At 36.8% G+C, this 23,470-nt stretch overlaps 2 pseudogenes; both read right to left on the bottom strand.

Moving 5' to 3' along the window:
* Positions 1–356: 356 nt before the first annotated feature.
* LOC103960646 lies at positions 357–6,839 on the bottom strand (annotated as a pseudogene).
* Positions 6,840–7,435: 596 nt separating this feature from the next.
* LOC103960642 lies at positions 7,436–23,198 on the bottom strand (annotated as a pseudogene).
* Positions 23,199–23,470: the final 272 nt, after the last annotated feature.

The raw sequence follows: 23,470 nt of genomic DNA, 5'->3' as shown, positions 1-23,470 counted from the left end.
TTGGTTCACCTATCTACTAGGCTTTGAAGTTCATGGGTTAAGTTTTGTTTTTGAGTGCATATAAACATGATTCCGCCTTTTAATTGTTAATTGCATGTTGTTGATGTTGCTCAAATGAACTTGTATTTCACAAATCTTCCTTCAGTTACTACCTTTTAATTTTATAAAAGACACAAATAAATGCATACATGGTATTAATTAGAGGCGGATATAAGGCACCCTAACAATTATAATTTTCAAATTTATTTTTATATACACCCCTTGACTGAAACACTTATTAAAAATGTGCCCTAAAATCCAATCATAAGATAATACATAACGCGCACGCACACGCACGCACACCCCGGAAAGTGAAATCCATAATGATGAACTCATTAAAAATCCGGGTAGAAATAAGGGTGGAGCTTTATCAGTCTTCCTACAAGAAATCAAAATACTAACAAGATTTCTCTTCATCTCTACCAGCCTTTGTAATTACACTTGTAACAAACAAGAGCCACCACCCCCACCATTATACTACATACACCCCAAATACCAATTTATTCAACTTCCTTATTTTCTGCTTCAACAAAACTTGTGACCTTTTGAATTCCCCTTATTTCTCTCTTCATATACAAATGCCATGTCCAATTGAACTTGCATCCAAATACCTCATTTTTCAGGATTTCTCAAGCCTCGTTTGTTGGAACTTCGTATATTTTCCTTCCCCTTCTATGCATTCAGTCGTTCACAGTGAAGATTGAGCCTTAAACTGTTCATAATGGCTCTTAGCACGCTGGATGGCCTTCTGCAGGTCTACATACGCCTCCACAGACGACTCTACAAAGTTGCTCAACTTACCACAAAACCCCGCCAAGCTTATTTGAAAATGGTCGAACCTGAAATCCAGTCTTGAGAAACTTCATCTGTTATCATATTAGCACCAGAATCACTACCATTGTCATGCTTCCAGGATGTTAAATCAAATAGGCCTGCGCCCTTCTCTTTCTTTTCTTGGTGTGGTAAAAAACGGTAAGTTTCAGCTGCTAAAGTCTTTATAGAATCTTCCACTTCTTTGGCAGGTAAGCTGCCAAGCTTTTCCAACCAGTCACCACAGGTGACATATATATTGGAGGGCCATAGTTCCTATAGGGGATTTCGTATGGCCTCCTTTTCTTTTTGGAAGACTTCTGTGGAAAAGAGATGCATTTTAAAAGCCAAGCATCTATAGACTGCAAATAGGACTTTTGAGCACCATTCCACTTCATAAAACTTGATGATAGAGAGTTGAGTTCGTCATTAAGCTCGATTGTAATCTGACGGCGTGATTTTGGCTGTACGGAGATTTTGGTGTTGCTGTTGTTGTAAGCTATTGAGATTATGTGAAACTGAAGCTTATGACATTCAACCATCACCTCCCACATCCGCCTTAACCTACAATTTGGAGCAAAGAACAAGGCAAACGAGCCTAGAAGTGAAGCACTCATAAATCATAATACTCACATCAGGGCAACACAATAACATATGGATTAAGACAAAAATTAATCATATTCTTTCCTTGTTCTACATTCCACTGTTGCCCAAAACATACATGCATCACGTTGTTTTTAGCAACCATTATCAAAGTTCCAACACAACTCATACTGGTCCCAACAAACAACAATAAAAATAAGAGAAAAATGAACATCCAAATACGCAAAGCTTTTTTTCTGCATCTAGGCATGGTACCACATTTCAAACTTTATGGGTTTCCAAAATTGAGTTTTTAGGAAAAATAATTAAGCACTAGCAAAAAGGAACATGCAAATACATACACTTCAATTAACTCTTCGAGTTGAGGCTGGAGCTCTTTGTCTCGTAAATCCTCAATCCTCTTCGATATTGAGTCAATTCTGTGAATAGCAACCCTGATTCTAGAATGTAGATCCTTGACAACAGCATGAGTTTTATCAGTTATTTGAGAACTCTGTCATTTTGATTCTAGCTGCCTTAAAATCTTACACTTCAAGTCATAATCCCTTCTAACCATCTCACTGGCCTGAAAATAAGAATTTAAGTTCATATAAAACATGGGATGACCCATATACTCTGCATATCCGAAATATGATTTTTAAAGTGAGAGATTTTTTTTGTTTCAGACATAACCACACAAACAAGGTCCACATCCATCTGCATATATATGAAATTTCTGATATTTTCGACAGTTCGAAGTCAATTTATAATGGACCTAATGGTATTTTGTGCTCACTTGTTTTTTAAATTTTAACCAAGTATAGATTCCATCAAAAAGCATAAAAGGTAGAAACTGGCATGTTTTAAACATCGTGAAAATAAATACAAGGGTGAAGCCCCAAAATTGAGCTGAGTTTCTACAACAGTATCAAGCTACTAGATTACAAGTCACCATTTTTCAGCAATAATTCAAATAATAACATGAGATTCAGTGACATCAAACTGAACTTTATGCTTCTATGATATTAAAATGCGGTTACTGTTTGTATCCAATTCCTCCCAAAAGGTTGAACAAAACCATATGTAAGCATAAGTAAGGTCAACAAAAAATAGACACCATAATATAATTTAAACTAACGAGTTTGTTTAACTATTTCATGTAACGAAATCTCTACAGATCAAAGTGTATCTATTTTCCGATCATTTGAAGCAAAAATAGTGGTTCACCAAAAAAAAGAGAGTAATTTCCATCATGATGATTATGATTATAAACACCATAACTACTGCTAATTTATCAGTAGTACCTTGACTTCATCATAAAGCTTCCTCTCCCACGCATATAGCATAACCAAGGTTGAGGCATGACTGCCTGAATTCATGCAGAAGTTGTCAAAGAGGTGACCAGTAAGATCATCCATATCATCCTTTAAGTTTTCTCCCAAAGGATTCCTCGACAAAGAGGATCGAGATGATGTCGTCCTATGCCAAGTTAAGTACTTCACAGAAGTTTGAGGAGGCTCTGGCGAACATAAAAAAAGAATCAGTTCAGAAAGCAAGGTACCTAGATCAAGACACCCAAATGAAAAGGCAGGTTAACATTAAAAATTAAAACCTATCATACAAACTTAAAACCTAACCACTGAACATCTAAATGGTACTTTGTGTACCTGCCACGTCACTCTCAACAGTGATAAATCATATATGTGTATATAGATAAAATAAATCTAATGAAAAAACACACAATTTCTATTGAAGTTCCTCGTCCAATTTTTCACATATTTGTGATAAAAGAAACAAATGAGGAATGAAAGATAATGCACTAACATATTGATGTTAAATTATATTTTCTGCAAAATGTAAATATTGGGGGATACCCCCACAATGAACTTCATTTATCTGAACCATCAAACGTATAGTAGCACTCCAACAATAAATATAGCCTGAGAAGAACTATTCCTAAACTCTAAAGATACTGGCTGACAAAACGAATTCTATCTCACGGAAGATCGACCTCCTCCTCAACTCTAAAAGACTAGTTGCCATTAGGAATAGTATTGGGAAAGAGTATTAAGAAAATTATAATGATTGCAGTTATATTCTTCTAAATACAACTTTTGTTCTAGCATGTTGCCACACACTCAAACATTTCGGGGAACAAAATTTTAACTTCCCTAAGACTTTCTTGTTATATAAATCTTTTGGTGGTTGACTCGTCACTAATGTAACTAACCATGCCATAGCAGTTTATGGTAGTACAATACTGGTTTTTCCCAGTTTTTGGTTGTGCACTACTAGTTTTTCCTGAGAAGTATTGCCAACTTGTGCATAACCATGCCCAGTTTCTAGACTTGACAAACATGATCCAAGTATAAACCTGGATAAACTAGTCATGTACATTATCATTACATTGAATCATAACACTCAAATAGAAGTGAACGTGAAATGCTTTCACATGAAGTTGGCTAAAATTGATTTTGATCACGTAGACAAGGATCCCATATATTTCTAATTTTTAATAAAAAAAAAAAAAGGACAGACATCAATCGCAGTGTACATTAAAGTAATTACACAACGGAATCTTTGCATTGGACGATACAACAACCTTTGGAGAAAAAGGACAGACATCAAACCCTAATAAATACATGTAGAATATCAACAAAAAAACATCTAACATCCATAGTGTATACAGCAGCCGTACTGATTTGAAAAACTAACAGAAACCCCATAATAGCGTTTTTTGCACTAGACCGTGAAGGTTTAAAACCAATGTGTTTGTTATGCATCTATGACATTAAAAATTAAAATTAAAAGGTTACAGACCAGGAGGCCTACCTTCCTGAACTTGACTTGGGTCTTCAACACAGAAGAAACAACCCTTCAAGAATTTAGATGAAATTGATACCTACTACAGTAGAAATCCTAGTGTTCATATCTTCAGACTATCAAAAGAAAATAGATTTCTAATGGTCTATAATAACATGAAATTAACTCAAAACATTTTAGAATATCCATTTCTTTTTTCAATTTATATGTCCCATGATTTAAATACTGCAGTCTTCATTACATCCCAGAAACTGTTGATTGTATTGTACCTTACTCACAGCATAAAGCAGTGCCACTAGTCATCCTTGGATAACTAAAATATACTTAAAAGTGTTTTCATAAAATGAGAGAGAGAGAGAGAGAGAGAGAGAGAGAGAGAGAGAGAGAGAGAGATCTTACTTTCTTTTTCCGGGAAAATTGGACGGAAATGCAACTTATTTGCTTTAAGCATTCTAGGAATTTCTTTGCCTGACTCGAAAGCTCTTATAAAGAGAATTTCAATATCTTTCATGCTTGAAAACAAATCTTTTGGGGCAGCCTTACTTTCAATGCAATCTTCTTTAACTGTTTTTTTAGTTGAGTCAGTTTCAACTGCAACTGGTGAGGATGTAGCTCTCAATGGTGAAAAATCAGGTGAGTTACTTTTCTCCCCATTCAATAACTGAGTTTCTAAAGTTACACTTCCTGCAGAAGGCATTGTAGGTGAAGCACTAGCTTCAATGTGATCCTGTACTCTATTAAGATTTTCAAAACTTCGAACAAGGGTATTTGTAGCAGGCTCATCGAATTCATCTTCAGAATCTTGAGATTCTTCTCTTCCATGAAAAGAAGCCTTCTCTTCTTCATCTTCCATATCAGGAATTCCCTCATCTTCCCTAAGCTGTCTCATATCATTGTTATTTTCAAACCCCTGGTTCATTCCCTTCCCTTCTTGAAAAGAAAATTGATGGTCGATTGGATGGAAAAAGTCATAGTAATCCCACGGTGGAGTTTAAGGTGGGAGTGAAGAAGCTTCAATTGGTAATGTTTCAGGTTTTCCAGCAGATTGAGGTGTGGTATTCTGTGGGGGTGCTCGAGGAGGTTACTGTTGCAGTAAGGGGAATAGGAGGTTTTTCTTCAACTGTTTTAGAAAAGCTGCCCCTGAATTTCATATGATTTGCCTGAAATCGAGTAGAATTTGGAGGAGAGGGAGATGGAAAAAAGGTTTCAACTACATCAATGTGTTGTGACACAGATGGAGAAGAAAAAGAGAATTGAGAAAGACTTTTGCCAGTTTGAACAAGAATCTCTGGCGTTGCACTAGTGGAAGTGTACAAGGAAGACTCAACAGGAGCCCCAAGATCGACAAATTTCCTAAGAGCTGTTCCAGTATTCTTTAGTGATTGAATATACATAAAATGAGCTGCTGCTAACGAGCATCTGCCGTCAAGTGCCAGTTTAACAAACTTCTTCCTTTCTCGACATAGCTGCAGGGCCTTATCTTCTTCTATTTTAGAGTTTGAGGCTCCCATATCTAGAAATCTGGCCTAATATCCCTCAAGTACATATCAGGACATAAGATTCTTCCTGAAACTGAATTTAATAGACGTGTTAAACAACGAGAAACAAGTGCGATGGTAAATATTCTACAAGAAATCAATATCATTAGACTTTAGATTAGAGATATAAAAACAAACAAACTAATTGCAGAACTCGTAACAAATCATACAAATGAAAGAGGGTCACAACACAAGAGGCAAATCTAATTGCTAGAAAAACAAAAATCCGGTGACATTATTATTAATCACAAGTTAAAGATGTTCGAGAAGAGCCGCTTAGTACTACAGTCTAGTGATATTCCTTTTCACTTGTAAGTGAAAGGTCATAGGTTCGATTCTCGCCAAGATGAATTTGAACCGCATTATTGCTAGTCCATTGTAAGGGTTAGCCCACCTTCTTCCCTTATCGTAAATAATATCGTTTGTTTAAAAATATAAAATAAAACAATATATTCAATAAGAAAATTCCAGATGGCAACCCCACCGAGCAGAAACACAAAATCTTATCAGGAATCAACAGAATCAACAAGAAATACACAAAATCATATCAAGGGTCACATAACAAAAAGAAAAACTGAATTTGTTGAAGCAAATTAACAAAGAAATACCAAAAATTAAATTGTAAAATTAACAAACTATATTAGGCTGCAAGTAAGTCACTGACCCTGCTTGTTTGTTGTTTTTCTCAAGTTGAGTGATTGAATTTTTACAGCAAAGCAGATCAAATTCTTGTAATTCAAGGGCCCTGATTGATTCTGCAAGTTAAAAAAACACAATCAGAGCCAGACACTCTGCAGTTTGAACAACACAGAGACAGACGATTAGATTAGAATATAAACACCAAACAAACGAACCCCAATACAACCTCACAAATCAAACAACAATCAAAGAAGTTAAGAATTTAGAGAGCGCGACCGACGTATGCGATGGCGAAGGATTGGAGGCATGCAATTGCAAAAGGCAAGCGATGAGTAGGGACCCCACTCTGTCCAACACTGACGCTGCCGCTTTCCCTTCCCTTGCTTTTTCTTTTTCTATAAAGTTAACCTTTTCCATTCTGCCTTGATAAACAATGTAAAGAATAAAAGATACCATGAAGTTGATTCCTATTCGGTTTGCATGAAAGCTAAGTCTATGTCAATTAACTGTTTTGACTTAGATCGATGTCAACATCGACGACAATTCGAATTTATTCGTTTTGATTAATGGGCATTTAGTTAATTCTAGTTATAAATAATTAAACCATTTAATTGTTCTTGTTCAATTTTCTTTTTTTTTGCGATCTCTATCTTACATGGTTTACTATTCATTGAGTTCTAATTAGTTAGGCAATGGGCAAATAAAACTATTGTTAATCGATTGTGAATTAAATCTCACTTTTAATTTCCCTTTTAATGAGCATAAATGATTGCTAATCTTTAGAGTTTTCATAAGTCATGAATAATACCTAGCAGTATGTCATACCTACTCAACATAAGCAGAAGATGTGGAGAACCTGTTCAGTTTGGGATTACAATGCAATACGATCATTCTTTATATCAATTTTTTTTTATCACACTATTTGGTTGATAGCGTATTCATGTCTACATCAATACTCGAGACTAGTCACCCTCTGAAGAGAAGGCATAATATGAACCGATCTATTCAAATTGTCAATGCCCAACTGGCAATCATATAATCAGGAATGTACAACCAACTATGGCCACAACAAAAGAATAGTTCATCCCCTTCAAACGTGACACATCTTGTATAAAAAAAAAAAAAAAAGGGCCACAAATTACTTTTCACTTGTGTTTAATGGGCCATTGAGCATATATTCGTAAAAAGCGTCTATCACTCTCGAATTTCTAACGGTCACATGAGTGTTACTCTTTTGGGTTGGCTGCAAATTAGGCACATGATCAACATTTTCATTTGGCTTGGTAACATCACCGACAACAACGCTTGGGGTCGCCTCTGTGTGTTCTTCGGTAACATCCCATATACATTGGTGTTGAATGTGGTGTCAAATACAATCACATCACCAAAATGACCGTTCGGACCAAGGTTCGCAACGCCCTTACAGTTGATCGTCCACCAGGTTCCCAGCGGCATTACTTACTAGTAACTACTGACTGACAGAATTGGATGGATTATCGGCATTACTTACTAGTAACTACTGGCTACTAATGACTCCTCTCTTTCATGGCAGTGGCTCTCTCTTTGGCACGGAAGTCCTCCAAGCGAGAGTATACTTCCCTGAGCAACCGATCCAATTCCGGATGTTTGATTAGAGACTCTTTCTGATCCCCTTGTTGACGATAATGATGAAAAGCCCTGCAACATGCACAAGGAATTCAAGTTTATACAAAGCCATTTACATGCAAAGATTGGATGCCATGAGGATTACTACCAGATTGTCTAAAACTCAAAACAGTAATCAGTTCAACCAATTGATACACGAAAGTTACCTAATAAACATCTTCAACTCCGTGACCTCTAAACGAGAATAAATATCATTTAGCATTCATAATTTAGTTTAGCTTTGTTAAATGAACTTATCATACATATAACTTAAGGTCGTATTCTTTTGTATCATTGCCAATTTCTGCAAAATACCTACGTAAGGCTTTAAGTAATAAATTCTAATCAGACGGGCCCTGGTGACATCCATACTACCTCACAGATTGCTTCAATATGGTATGTTGTAGTCGAGGATGGTAAAACCCGAACAGTATTGATCTCAGCCACGAGTTCAAATAATTCATCCTATTAGGCTACTAGCCACTGGCCTCGCTTCATAGCTCTCAACGAAACCGTCTACCTTCTGCTTCACAGTAAATCCAACTATCAGAATGAGAAAATGCATTGGGAATAGTATCAATAACATCCATATCCGTGACATGGGATTTTCTATGGTGCTCCAGACTTGTTACCATTACATCTTTGATAAATACCACAAAAATCAAGATCTAATGGTAAAATGTTTGCAGTAACCTACATACTTAACGGAAGAGGGATCCAAAAAACCCCTGTGTGGGACATGAATATAGTGGCAAAACCCAAACACCTTATAGGGAATACAGGGGGGAATAAAAGGGATTGGGCTAAGAACCAGAAAAGGGATATAAAACTAAGGAAATTTCGATGACATTTGATTCATAAGACAAGCACTTGGGAGTACATTACACTAGATGGATGGGAAAACATAAATATGAAAGAAGAATGAATATACACCAAAAAATAGCCCTCCTACTTAAAACTATTGGAGAAAACAATTTAATTTACAAGTGACAAAATAGTAAATTAATATTATTTTAAATAAAAAATTCAAAACAAACAACCCCACACGTACATGAGTAGTTGTCAGAATTAAGCGGCCATCTGGGTTATTGAAATACATGATGCGGTAGATATTCAGCAAATAAACGACAACATTGTGGCTTTAGAGTCCTCAGCCAGCCAGTTGAAGGTTGAGTCTCGGAGACTCGGAGTGGTGGTATAGGCTTAGGGTCGGTACAAAATGAAATTCCAAGGCAAAAAAAATTTCAATAAGTGGCAGAAATGATAGGGAGGAAAGGCAGCACCCAGTGAACTATTACGTCTAAACCAAGCCATAAAGTAAACCCTAAACTACCTTCACAATACTCCGGTCTAATACCATGCTAGGATGTTGAAAACCGCCGTTTTCTGTATCCTTCTCCATCTTGGACGAATTTATACAAGTAATGCATATACAAATTATGAAAGAATCAACATAACTCTTCTCATCACATTATAGCCTAATTACAAGTTTAGGAAACCAATATTCTACGGCACAAGGTTTCAAGAAATTAATCAAAATCCTATCAACTGTAACAGAACACCATGGTCAAATTTCAACTAGAAAATTTAATTTTTAGGTATTTATTTATTTGGTTTTATTTTTGTAAAGAAGCTAAGGAAAAGCAGCCTCGTAAAGAAAAAGGAAAATTAATTACCAATATTTTTCCAGGCCATAGAGATTGCCTTTATGGTAAAAGTCAAGAGTGAGCTGTTCAAAGTCCTTGTACAAGTCCTCTCTAAAATCCTTCTCCAAACCATAACTGAAACAAGAATACGCACAGCGCGCCCGCCCACACACACATATTAGTATTTATAACTGAAAACACAAGTAAAGCTGAAAATTCAAGAGGGGAATGCAAATATGACTAAAATGGGAAACGACCACAATTTTCTCACTAACCTATAGAACCTGAAGAGGCACTCTACTCCATAATTGTAACCAGCAGTAGCATCTTCAAGTGCTGCATAATTTCGGAACTCATCATACATTGAAGAGTTGAACATGTTTCTAAGAAAATAAGACCAAAACCTATACAGAGTATTCATTTCCTGCATGGGAAGTAACAAGGCACACATTTCACTGCGAATCATGAAACTGGAATTTTTTATACGGACATTGAAAAAAGACGATGCATAAAAACCGGATAATTTTATGTTAGACAAAATGGCATAATGACGAGACTTGAAAGTCCCATTTGTATACTTCGTGCATGGACCAACAAATCTAGTGCATCCAAATGTGATGCAAAAGGTCATCAGTTTCTGATACTACAAATATAAAGCACTAAATATAAAATATGAACCCCACAAATCCACAACTTTATCCACCATATTTAATACTGTATATTTATTTTAACTGCCTGATAATAATTGCAAACAGAAACAGTTGTCACATACTCATACAAGCATAAATATGCAACAATTAAGTGGATGTGGGTTCCAAATTTCGATGAGTATATTCAATAAATCAATTTAGAAAATCATTCAAGAACGGAGGATAAAGATATAAAACTGTGGGATTAAGTTCATAAGAAAAGGAAATTAAAATCAGGCAATTTGATCACAAATTAAAGCGTTCAACCCATGGAAAAAAATGCAATTAATATGACACTAGGAGTTCGGATAAAAGACCACCTCACAGCAACCAATTCCCAACTTCTTCCTGTCATTTAGGCACCGGTTATGATACTTGAGGTACCTAACAGGAAGGGCAGCCATGTAAGTAAACAAAATTACTCTCTCTCTCTCTCTCTCTCTCTCTATATAAATATATATATATATAGATATATATGTATGTATATATGTATGTATGTATGTACACACACACACACATATCAATATATCTCTATCTCTGTCTCTCTCTACCAATCACACATGCACAAGAGCATCAAAATTACATCCCTTACTTCTGCTGTTTAAAACCATTTTCTTCCAGAAGCTGATGACTTGGGTGCTGAAACGGTGGAAATGACTTTGGCACAGAACCCACCGGTGGACTACTGCCTGAGAGAAACCCATGTGGGGAAACACTCATAAGAGCTAATATGCTTAGACATCACATTAGCTTAGTATTGCAGTTATTGCCCTTGATTCTAAGTTTTATTAATTACAATTACTAATCCCAAAAGCAAGAATGACAAACTTCTAAATCACTAGAAAGAATTGCTCTGCTGAAGAAACAAATCCAAAACCAAATTCCATCCATTTCAACTAACCCATGAGTTTCAGGAGGCGGGGAACTAAAGAAAAAGCCAACAGAGTCACTTGGTGGACTTTCTGATATGATTCCTAGATTGTTCCCACCAGTTCCATAATTTTTGAAGTTGCTTGAGTAGAATCGCTGTCTATGGGACGGCTGCTGATTTCGGGAGAGTCTATTTTGCTTCTTCCGTGAAATAGCACTTCCAAACTCTTCAATGCCATTACTACTGCCAGATATTTCGCTGGGCTTTAATTTTGTAAAGCCTTTGGAAACGCTTGAAAATCTTGAGTTTGCATCTCTATTTTCATGGCTGGTGCTGTACTTTTTATTGTTTGGTCGCTTGGTTTTCAGTTCCTGCTAATTGGATACATGTTAGGAGCCAGGTTAGTGCAGTACAGTAGTTAACAAACTCATAGGAATATTCCCAACCTGTTCATAGAAGTAAAACCCATCGTTTATAGCAGACGCTAGCTCATTGGAAATGGTTTTTGATTCTTTATCATCATGTTTTGATCCTTTACCTACTCTACTATTCTGCACAGAAAACAAAGAAATGACTACTTATCAAAATGCTACAGACATGAAATTAAAGTCTCATTTAACTGAAAAAACTAATCAAAGAAAAGTATAAAAATATCAAAGGACCTTTCCATGCTAAAAACATGGTTTCAAGACACTTTTTGTTACTTAGTGATAGCTGGGTGGCAATTACAAGTCTCTGTACATCCTGATCATTGACTAGAATCTCATCATCTTCATCATCAATCCTTGGGCCAACACTGTCATATGAAAACACTACAACAAGTAGTAAGCTCACATGCATAGTCAACCGCATGACATAGTATTGTAACGCTACTGAAGCAAGAATGCCTAGCCAGGATAAGCCTGAATTCTTAGCCTCCAATTTAAAGAGAAAGCTCAAGTTCAACGACCAGTTTTAGTCCATAAAGAAAGAAAGAAAGAAAGAAAGAAATAAGCGAGGGAAATATATGAGCACTGGCATAGAGCCACGTGAATACAGATCACATGGCTTCCAACACGCAATTTTTCAAAATACAATAAAAACACTACTAAAAAAATGCCACCTACTGTGAAAATGAATCTCACCCAACGTATTAAAAGCGTGAGGCATGGGCGAGGCATCTGAGAGATAGCCTGGCCTAGGCGTGAGGCGAAGCCTCACGGGACCTAAATTTTTTAATATATACACTGAGCGTACACATATATTATATTAAAAAACAAAAAAAAGATTATTAATCAATAATCACTCTGAGCACACACATGTATTCTAAATATATATATATATATATATACATATTATATATATATGTAATAGAGGATGAAAAGCACAATGAGCACACATATAACAATGCACGCAGACATCACACACATCCATAATATAAAAAAAAATCAGAAAAAAAAAAAAAGGCAGAGAGACGATAGTGCAAGGAAGAGGTATGAGGTAGTTAAAACCTACCCAAAATTTGGGTTTCGGAGTAAAAAATAAAAAAAATAAAAATAAAAAAAACCATGAGGCGCGCCTAGGCGCACCCTGAGGCGAGCCTTTTAAAACATTGATCTCACCACAAGAACACCCCATATCCCAAAACTGGGAAGAACATGGTGATTGGTGCCCCTTTCTCAATCTGGCTTTACAATATGAGTTTAGACCTACTTGTAAGTATGGAACAATTGAGATGATATTTGCATTCAATCAGGTAGGTTTCCTATTACCTTAAATCATATTTAACCAATGTTGGGTTATTTCTTCATCACTAAGTACCCCACGAAATCTATTGGGGGCCCAAATCCATAGTGCTTATAGTTCTCATGGGTACGGGTAACTTTTTGCACTATAGCCCAAAAGGTGGAGTAATGGTTTGAATAGAGATAGAGATGCTGTTTTTGGTTTGTTGAAATTGTAAAGTGTCAAGAGCTAGAAAGACATTGTAAGTGCATCAATCAAATGCAAAAAAATAAAAAAAATAAAAAAAAAATAATACCTTCTAATAGGAGAACGATCATCCTTTATTATTTTCTGCTCAAGCTCTAGCTCTTCATCAAGCATAAATGTGTTTGCAAAATTGTTAGACGTTGCAAGATTCTTCATATCCAAATCTGAAGGCATGTCTTCAGTCCCATCATCATCATATCTTACAGTTTCAATTCCCTCTGAGTGGTATAGGTGGTCTGAGTAATGATCCATTTTGGGATCTGAGGACTTGCAATTTGATTTGAAAGTCAACTTTGCACTTAAAGCATTATTATAATCAGCAGAAGCTAGTGATCCACCATCAACTTGAACATCATCAGTGCCAGGTAAGGTGGTTGATGGCATGCACAACATCAATTTTTTTCCATCTGATAAAACTTCAACCTTTTCTTCGAAACCTTTCCTTCTATCATTACTCACAGTAATCTCAGGAGCATTGATATATCTATCTTCAACTTGAACCATGGGAGTTTGCGGCTTGGATGTTAACATTAAGTCTACAGAATCTGCAATCCACTTCGACCACTCATCACGTCTTCGTATCTTGTTAGCCTATAAAGACAAAACAACTCAAGTGCATGTCAGGAAAAAAAAAAAAAAAAAAAAGATGCAACGCATTTCAAAAACATTCATAACTTGTCAACATATTTCCCAATTTCTCTGAATAATTTACAATGCTGTGCCAGATAACACAAGTGACCAATCAAAGTCAAATGCAGCATCTCTATTGATTTTCAAGGATTGAATTGTATTTCTCTCATATGTTCTTTTACAATTGTACAGCAATATATAAGAGGATTAACCTCTTGCTCCTCTTGCTTTACGCCACAACAGGTCGCTTAGGAAAAAATAAAATAACAGCCCCTTGAATTAAGGGAGTTGATTAAGGGAGTTGACACCCTTGAATTAAGGAAGAAAGCACCCTTGTATTACGGAAGTTGTCTAGCTTAGGAAAAATAAATAACATTCCCTTGAATTAAGGGAGAAAGCCATTCCCTTGAATTAAGGAAGAAAGCGACTTCCATTCCCTTGAATTAAGGGAGAAAGCGACTTCCAATACTCCCCCTCAAGCTGGATCCAGAAGGTTTATGGATCCAAGCTTGAATAGAAGCCATTGAAACCGATGAGAAGCCAAGGGCTTGGTGAAAATGTCGGCCAACTGGTCGAAGCTTCGTGTATACCGTGTCTGAATTACCTGCGACTGCACCTGTGCCCGAACGAAATGACAGTCAACCTCAATGTGTTTCGTTCTCTCGTGAAACACGGGATTAGATGCTATATGCATTGCTGCCTGATTGTCACAGAATAAGGACATAGGAAGAGTTGCAGGAAACCCTAAATCACACAGAAGACCCTTGAGCCATATCAACTCACACGCAGTGGAAGCCATTGCACGGTACTCAGCTTCGGCACTGGATCTGGCGATAACAGTTTGCTTTTTACTTTTCCAGGTGACCAAGTTTCCACCGACAAATGTACAATAGCCAGAGGTGGACTTACGATCGATTGCGTTGCCTGCCCAATCAGCATCACAATACCCTACGACTTGAGTGTTGTCATTCTTCCGCATGATGATACCACGACCCACTGAACCTTTTAAGTAGCGTAAGATTCGTTTAACCAGAGTCAAATGTTCAATAGTCGGGGAGTGCATGAATTGGCTCACAAGACTTACAGAATAGGTGATGTCGGGTCTAGTGATTGTGAGGTAGATCAATTTTCCAACCAATCGCTGATAATGGGTGATATCCATGAGTGGCGTGCCCTTCAAGCTAGGTTTTTGCTTACTGTCAAGAGGAGTGGTGGCTGGTTTAGCATCGCTCATGTTGGCATCATTGAGCAAATCCAAGACATACTTTCTTTGGTTAAGAAACAGTCCCTTGTGTGAGGTTGCCACTTCTATACCAAGAAAGTACTTCAATATCCCAAGGTCTTTAATTGCAAATCTTTGTCTGAGAGACTGTTTGAGAGTGGAGATCTCGTCAGTATTATCACCCGTAATTATCATATCATCAACATAAATAAGCACAACTAATGTGCCCACAACTCCTGTGCGAACAAATAGTGAGGAATCGGCGTTGCTGCTTTTGAAACCAACACTAGTGAGAACTGAGCTCAATTTGGCATACCAGGCTCGTGGGGACTGCTTTAGGCCATAAATGGCTTTGTGCAATCTGCACACCACATTCGGTTCATTGTTTTGTGGATGCCCTGGTGGCAATTTCATATAGACTTCTTCTTTGAGATCACCGTGAAAGAATGCGTTCTTCACGTCCATTTGGTACATGGACCATCCTTTGTTTACAGCTACAGATAATAACACTCTTACTGTGTTCATTTTGGCCACAGGTGCAAACGTTTCTTTATAATCCACCTCAAATGTTTGAGTGAATCCCCGAGCCACCAGTCTTGCTTTATGTCTCTCAATTGAACCATCTGACTTGAATTTGAGTTTATAAATCCATTTGCAACCTACTGCTTTCTTGCCTGTTGGAAGTTTGGTGATGCTCCAGGTATTGTGTTGATCTAGAGCTTTAAGTTCTTCTTGCATTGCCTCTTTCCACACCTCTTGGTTGTTGGCCTCGTGGAAATTTTGAGGCTCCTGGTAACTGGATATAGTGCTTAGGAATGCAGCATGATTCGGTGTCACTCTCTTGTATGACACACAATTGGAGATGGGATGTGTGGGTCTGTACATAACAAAATCCTGAAGTCTTGTGGGAGTTTTTCTAACTATCATTGGATTGCGTCGAGGAGCTGGAAGCGTTGTTTCACACTCGTTCGCATCATCTTCATTGTCACAATTGTCATGCAGTGTATCCTCAGAGTGAGACCCTTCATTGCTATCTTCATTGGGAGAATCATCAACATTGACATAACTGAGCTCGTGTTGATGTGGTTCATCCAGTTCAATTATTGGTAGTGGGAACACATCCAAGATGCCATCCCCTTGGGCTGTGATTTCATTTGACTTGCTGAAAAAAGGGTTAGTTTCATGAAATCGCACATCTTTGGATACAATCAATCTCCTTAATTGGGGATTGTAACACTTATATCTCTTTTGTGTAGAGGAATAACCAAGAAAAATACATTTAGCAGCTCTAGGATCTAATTTATCTCGGTGAAGAGATTGAATATGTACAAAACAGATGCAGCCAAACACTCTAAGATGTGAGAGGTCAATTTTCCTTCCTTTCATGACCTCGAGTGGAGACTTGAATTCCAAGACTCGGCTGGGTAATCTATTGATGATATATGCAGCTACCATAACACCTTGGGACCAAAATCTCTTTGGTACATTCATTTGTAGCATTAGTGCTCTTGTTTTTTCAAGTAGGTCACGGTTTTTGCGTTCGGATACACCATTTTGTTGAGGTGTTCCAACACAACTTGTTTGATGCATGATGCCATGAGTGCTCAAATATTGTTTCATGATATGGGACATATATTCGATGCCATTGTCAGACCTTAAGGTTTGAATTTGAGAGGAGAAATGGTTTTTAACAAGGTTATGAAAATCCTTAAAAACTTCCATAACTTCATTCTTAGACTTTAAGAGATATAACCATGTGACTCGAGAGAAGTCAACCACAAAAATCACAAAATACTTATAGCCATCAAATGATTCACTAGTTGGTCCCCATACATCTGAATGAACTAGTTCAAAACACTTACTAGTTCTAGACAAGGAAGAGTTAAAAGGTAGTCGAGTGGATTTAGACAAGTGGCATGTTTCACATGAAATATCATCCTTTCCTAAGTTTGGAAATAGAGTTGACAAAATGGGTGAAGAAGGATGAGCTAAACGTTGATGCCACAATTGATTATCTTGAATGTGGTTTAGCTTGGCTTGAAACCCTCTCGGATTGCTCTTTGATATGTAATAGAGACCATCTAAATAAAACCTTTCACCAATCGTCTTCTTGGTGACAGAATCCTGAAAAATAACATTGTGAGGAGAAAAAATGGCTAAGCAATTCAAGGTATTTGTGATCTTTCCCACAGATAGAAGTTGAAATGGGAAGGAAGGAACATATAAAGCCATTGATTCAATTTTGTCTGACATTAATTTTATTTTTTCCTTCCCTAAGACCTTTACATTCTCACCATTTGCAATTGAAACTTGCGAAGGGTTTGCAAATTTTTCAAATTTTTGAGACTTAGACACATGGTTGGTCATATGATCTGTGGCACCCGAATCTACAACCCAAAAATCATGCAACATATTTATTTTAAGAGCAGTTTTAAAGGCTTTCATGATACCTTGCATGTCCTCTTGGGGTACGGATTTCGTGTCTGCCAAGAACCCTGCAAACTTGCCGAGCAATGCCGTCGAGTTCCCTTCTTCTATGCTATCAGCACGATCACTTCCAGCAACTCCTTTCTTGCTTTGAAGATATGACATAAACTCGTTCATGAGTTCAGTTGGATTTGCTGTGAAGTTCTTGAGTGGATCTGGCCCATTGGAGGTGGAGGTAGACGCATGATTCGCTCGATGTGGAGCACGGTTCATCCTTTGCACACCCTTGTTGTCCTTCATGAACTCAGGCTTTAACTCTGGGTGTAAAATCCAGCATGTGTCTTTGACGTGACCTATATTATTGCAGTGTTGACACTTCAAGTTCGGATGTTTTCCTTTGTACCTTTTTTTGTTGGTTATATATGCCCTAGCCTCAGGTACACTGGTCGTTGTACCTATGTTCATGACTTTCCTTCTTACTTCTTCCCGTTGAATCGTCGCACACACACTGGTGAAAGAAGGAAGCTCAATGTTCATGAGTATGTGACATTGAAGGTCTTCATACGTTGAATCAAGAGTAGCAGTCGCAGGTTAATTTTCCTGCTCTGATACCATATTGATTTTCAAGGATTGAATTGTATTTCTCTCATATGTTCTTTTACAATTATACAGCAATATATAAGAGGATTAACCTCTTGCTCCTCTTGCTTTACGCCACAACAGGTGGCTTAGGAAAAAATAAAATAACAGCCCCTTGAATTAAGGGAGTTGATTAAGGGAGTTGACACCCTTGAATTAAGGAAGAAAGCACCCTTGTATTACGGAAGTTGTCTGGCTTAGGAAAAATAAATAACATTCCCTTGAATTAAGGGAGAAAGCCATTCCCTTGAATTAAGGAAGAAAGCGACTTCCATTCCCTTGAATTAAGGGAGAAAGCGACTTCCAATAATCTCAAACAATAGAAAGGCACAAACTAGGAAGAAATAAAAGGAAACTTACAAATTTACAATAAGAAATTATTAGTACAAAGGTAATAACATACCAATTCAAACTCCACATCAATCCTTTTTTTTGGTTACAAAACCGTAATAATTCTTTGATAAATAAGGAGAGTATTCACTAACCTACTGTGGGGTTACTAAACATAACATATCCATCAAATGAAATTGTTAATGTATCAAGACATGAATGACGACGATGCTTTCAAATGACCCATCTGTTCAGAATCCTGATTTTAAGATCCAATCTTAATACTAATTTGCATCTAAATACATCATATCAATTATTTTATTATGAATATAATGACATTCCTCTCCTACACATCTTCACAGGCATAAATTTAGATAGGAAAAAGAGGACCAGGAAGTATAATAAGAACACAAATTAAAACACAAAGCAAAAATCTAAAATCAAGCAGAGTGAAACATAAGCAAACCTAAAAGGTTGTTGAATAGGAAAACCAGTAAAGGAAGATTTTTCAACAAAGACATTATATCTAGCTTGTTAACGTAGGAGAAGAGAACTTAAACAATTTATGCAGGTCCGAGAAATCAGACTAACTATGAATCTACTTAAGTTTTATTAACTATGCCACTGAAGGTTAGAAGAGGGACGAAGAGAAGGGAAGAAAAAGTTGGATATTACAAGAATATAAATTAGAGAAAACAGAAAGGAGAGAAAGAGAGATTCCATGCAGGCAAACAATAGACCGCAAAATTTGGTTGTCACTCCATAAAAAAATATTAGGACATGCTATATTAAAATACCAAAGAGAAGAAAGAAGATTAACCTGCACTTCTACAGTAGCTGAACCCAGCAGCGAGTCAATGATGAATGCTATGTCCGTACACATCTTCTTAACCTATAACACACACTATCAAAACATAGCTTATTCACGTTATTGTCAGCTATAAAACAGGAAGACATATTAACTAATCTAATAGATCACACAGCTGACTAAAAGCAAAACTGGATCAGCATGTATTACCTTAGCTTCTGCAATATCTACTATGATACCAAAACATACCCTTTTAAAGTCAGCAATGGTGGTTATTGGGACTCATCCTTGGTCATCCATCAATGAAATTAAGTAACAGTCATTCTTTAGATTTTCATCACTGCCAAAGAAAGATTAAGAGTTAATTAATAATAGAAGAAATGTCTGTATCATCTATACCACTATTTAAAAGAATACTCTCTGTCATTGTGTGTGAAAATCAGTTATAGCCCTATTGCAAAGATAACTTTATTAAGTCATCTAAAATTTAGTGATAATTTTACCCTTAAATACAACGGCTAACAAACTAAGCAAAACAAAAAAGAAGAAGTTGCAGCTTGATTATATTTCAATTTATCAGCATATATCCTAAAACCCGGATTAAATACCATTAGTTGAGGTATCTTATATGCTTTAGTGCTTCACCAATTTAGAAGACCTGTGAAATATAAACACTTTCAAATTCTTTCCTTTGGAATTTTCACTACTCTGTGTAGAGAGGGTTGAGAATGTGTGATTTCCTTATTGACAAAACTTCCTTCCATGCATTAAAACTTAACAATCATGCCATGTGGTACAATAAAGTTCAAAATGCTCAATAATGGGTTCTCTAATTAAAGCATTGGGATAACATACATTGATATCGAAAGTACGTTGGAAAGATAAGATCACCTTTAAGGTTATCTTTTCGTATCAGCCATTCTATTCTTCCAGATTATTACATTTTAGTTTCTAAGTTTCTTTTTGTAGCTTTGAATAAAAAAATAATTGGAAAGATAAGAAATCTATCAAGATTGTAAAAATTCTTTTAAGAAAACTTCTTTTGATATTACATCTTTAGGATTGAACGAATATAGCATCTCAGTCAACAACAAATGAATAGTTTTTTTAGCTTCTATTTCTCCTTTTGAGTACAACGATATATTTTACAATAAAGGGATGGGGGATTTCAGCCAAGCCACACAATGGACAACCTAATTTGGTATCGAATTCGCCATCTACAAGATTCAAACCTAAGACCTCTCACTTACAAGTGAAGAGGAATACCACCATAGTTTATCATAATTATACTAAAAAGGAAAGCTTTCTCAACAGTACAATGCAAACACATATATGCACTAGCTTGCAAGCAGTGCACAAACACCGAGATTGGCAAGAAAGAAGACTTTCTTAAACAAATTACCTGAAATAATACTCTATTTGCTTTATAATATTGTCCCTCAACGACAATGTATGTGTTTCTGAGGGCGGTAATGGAGCCCCTGGATTTAAAGGATATGGCACAAAGCTAGGAGGATGAGGTCTCCTAATTACGGAAAGTGGTGGAACTGGAAGATAGCATATGCGTGCAGGTCCTGTGTAATTGAGATAAATCATTGTGGAAAGAATCTAATCCTGAACAACGCATATATACAAATAAAAACTATTGTTAATAAACGCAAAATAAAGAGGCAGCAACTGCTCGATTATTAGGAGATTCATTCAAGATACTGATTTCTCCTTTTTTAGAAAAGCAAAATTCAAGTTTATTGCTGACATTGGAAATAGTCAAAATACCAATGGAGAAATAGAAAATTGCAGAGAAATAAAAAAAAATATAACTGAAACCAAAATAAGACAGCTCAGCACTAGTATGATAGAACTACCAGGAATGCTTGGGCCAACCATGAACCCTGGGGCTGGACCTAAAAACTGAGGTCTTAAGAAAGGCCTAGGTCCAACACCCTGTTGCACAGGAATGTTCTCTCTGGGGTTGAATGCTCGCTGTTGATGCCAAGTATGATTCCAAGGGCCACCGGGTTCTTGCATATTGGGTCTTCTAGTAGAAAAATTGACACCATAAGCATTTGGATTACTTCGTGGCTGAGGTTGAAATGGTTACACAAAATTTTGCACTGGGGTCTCAAATCCAAATTTTACCATATGATTCCCAACACTTGGAATGGGTCCAGCGTATGGCTGGTAAGCATACCCAGAAGCCGGAATGTAGGGTTGTACCATGGTATGAAAAACAATAGGAAGCGGTTGTTGATGGTAGGGTACGGGTACTGGAAAAGGAGGTGCAGCATTTGGGTTGTGCCTAGGACCTTTTTCGTGATGTGATGATGAATGCTTGTGCAAAGCGTTAGAGTTTCCAGTCTCATTCAACTTCTGCATGACTAATGCCTGGATGACAAAGGTTCAATTCTTCTACTATAGTTCCTTGACAAATTGTAAAATTTCTTTAGGAGAGAGGAACTATCTAATGCCAAAACAAAATAGGAAACAATAACCTTGAAGCATGACATTACTATCTAATGCAAAAACAAAAAAGGAAACAATAACCCTGAAGCAAGACATGCTTCACTGGTGTATAAGTCCAGTGTCAAAAGAGATCAAGGCATTCCTAACATAGCACAAGAATATATTCTAATAAATTAACCAGGGGTGGCTGGAGAGAGAGAGAGAGAGAGAGAGAGAGAGAGAGAGAGATTAAAGCATGATGTGCCAATTTGAAGACAAAGCAAAATTCTTATTCAAAGTCTATTTTGAAGAACTTTTTTCGTGGGAATTCCACAATGTGACCATTTCAGATACATGGTTTAAACATATGTATGTTTTTAATACATATACATGTATAATTATTAATCAATATTGCATACATTACATACATACAAATATTTAAATGAAATTGGTGACGCTCCAACATTTTTCTTTTCCTTAAACAATAATCACCTTGAAGGCAACATTTCCACAATAATGGTTATATTGATTACAGCAAAATTTTATCAACAGTATAAAGGATTAGATAAAACATTTATCTACTGCAAAAGTCAAAATGAAGAACAGAAGCATTTGGGATTCATTTGTAAAACGTTGGTTTAGAACAGCAATCTATTAATTCCCCCAAGACCTAATTTCTTCATTTTTCTTTTCTACTTCATTCAGACCAGGTGGTTAGATAAACATACATGTAGGAAATTTTATTTCTTACTAAACAAGATTATACTCTCTAGTTCCCTTATTCAAAATTATACTATTCTTTCGATGGGTGCTGGGGCGAAAGCAGCAATGGGAGTACAGCTGCATCAGTTATGGCTGCAAGCTCCACAGGAATAATTGGGGGTTTCCTCCATACTTTGAGGATTAGCAAAACAGTTTGATAGTTTAATACGTTAATTATTCAAATTTCTTCTCAGAAAGTAAAGATTGATGAGTTCGCAATGCATGTTCCATACATTATAATTTTACACATTTCAAACAAGTACCAAACAGCTTCACTAGAATTACCTGCGCAGGCGCGGGCAGGGGAGACGGCTGCGCAGCTGGCGGCTTTGCAACAGCATTCAGACTCTTGGGCCTGTGGGCATCGGCCAAAGCAAGCCAGGATTCGGCAGCCATGAGGGGAGCATCAAGGGAGACCGGAGTCCTCCATGGGGACTTGGGCCCGCCGCCATTGACATTGAGGTCCCTCTGGTCATCCCAAACTTCATTCTCAACCATCACCATCACTCCCTCCGATCTCACCAAAACAAAACTCCTCTCCTTTCCTTTCCTTTCCTTTCAATAGATTACTGATGAAGGGGGGACAAGAGAGAGGAGAGCGTCACTGTGTCAGTGGCAAAGGTGTAAAATTGAGGCCACGAGAGGCGCTTGTGCAGGAATGTCAAGATCTTGGGGGCTAATGAGAGTAGAATGAGATTAGAGGGTATTGATAAAGTGACACAATTGTGAGGTTTTGTAAGAAAAAGTAAAATCTTATTTGTACAAAATTACCTCAATGACCACATTGTTTTTTTTTTCTTTTCTAATATCTTCTTGTAGTTTTGTATTAAAGGGTATAGTAGTAATTTAATTAGTTCTTTTGTTGACAAATAGTGTTTTTATTAATACATAGTTTAGATTAAAGAGTATAGTAGTAATTTTATTAGTTTTTTATTGACAAAAAGTGTCTTATTAATAT

The sequence above is a fragment of a genome, unplaced genomic scaffold, assembly GCF_019419815.1.
Source record: "Pyrus x bretschneideri cultivar Hongxiangsu unplaced genomic scaffold, Pyrus_bretschneideri_v1 Contig272, whole genome shotgun sequence".
Taxonomy (NCBI): domain Eukaryota; kingdom Viridiplantae; phylum Streptophyta; class Magnoliopsida; order Rosales; family Rosaceae; genus Pyrus; species Pyrus x bretschneideri.
Note: the sequence above shows the minus strand (reverse complement) of the source record. Positions and strands in the feature narration are given on the sequence as shown.